This window comes from Cyprinodon variegatus, unplaced genomic scaffold, assembly GCF_000732505.1.
Source record: "Cyprinodon variegatus isolate N-32 unplaced genomic scaffold, C_variegatus-1.0 Scaffold400, whole genome shotgun sequence".
NCBI classification, from domain to species: domain Eukaryota; kingdom Metazoa; phylum Chordata; class Actinopteri; order Cyprinodontiformes; family Cyprinodontidae; genus Cyprinodon; species Cyprinodon variegatus.
Genome location: NW_015150853.1, coordinates 91,249 through 92,324, shown reverse-complemented (window position 1 = coordinate 92,324; position 1,076 = coordinate 91,249).

The following is a 1,076-nucleotide window of genomic DNA, read 5'->3' as shown; positions in this document are numbered from 1 at the left end:
TTAATATAATTGATATGTGCTGGTATTGGTAGTTTATGTTCTCAAATGGAGCTTTTCCATGTAGTTATGTACAATGACATAGTATTAAGAGATAAATATTCAAATTCAAATTTGATGTAATTACCTTTCTTTTTCTGGCAACTTTTAATTTTGATTATTTAGGAACATTTTAGATATTTTGTTAGTTATCCGATTTATATGTCTGTTTTATACCAATTAATTTGTCATTTTTATTTATCAAAGCTACAGGTTAGTTTATACACAGTTGGACAAAAAAACTCTATCACACTTTGACTTTAAATAAAATGCATATAAGGTTATTTTTATTTCTTTTGGTAATACTAGGTGGTGCATTAAAAAAGAAGATTGTAAAGAGCAATGCCAGATTTGCAATGAGTATTTAAATGATCTGACCATTAGATGTTTATTCAAACAATAGATAATATTGGCAGAAATAGAGGGGCTCAATATAGCAAGGTAAGACAAGAGTAAGGTGAAGTTTCATCTGACGCTCACAATGCTGAATGCTGGAAAGTCTCCTAGTTGTCAGCCACTGTCTTCACCCTTAGTTCTGATTTTAAAGGACTCCATTATTAGGAAAGTGCAATACTCTATTGATACATATGATTGTTCCCCAGTCAAACTTAGTCGTAATGCCTTTGGAGTTAATTCTAATAAATAATAGAACAAAAGAAAAAAAATACAGAAACAGAGCACAATTAGTACATAATCCCATTCACTAGATTCCAATTTGCATATTAAAGTTAACCCTTTTAGAGATTAAATCTCTGGGAGAAAAATTGTTATAAACATAGGTGGAAGTTGAACTGAATAAACTGAATCAGCTACCTGTATTGAATCAGAGGCTTATCCATCTTCAAACCAAGCAAATAACAATTGGACCACACCTCCTTGAAGTCCAATCAGTAATTAAAATCCAGCTTAAAAGACTTTCAAATCTACACCTCAGCCTGCTACACAACCAAGCTCCTGCACACTTGGATTACATGTCAGGTTTTGACTATGGTGGCCTTGATTTAACCCTGCTCCATCCCCTTCTCTACCATTTGGAGTGT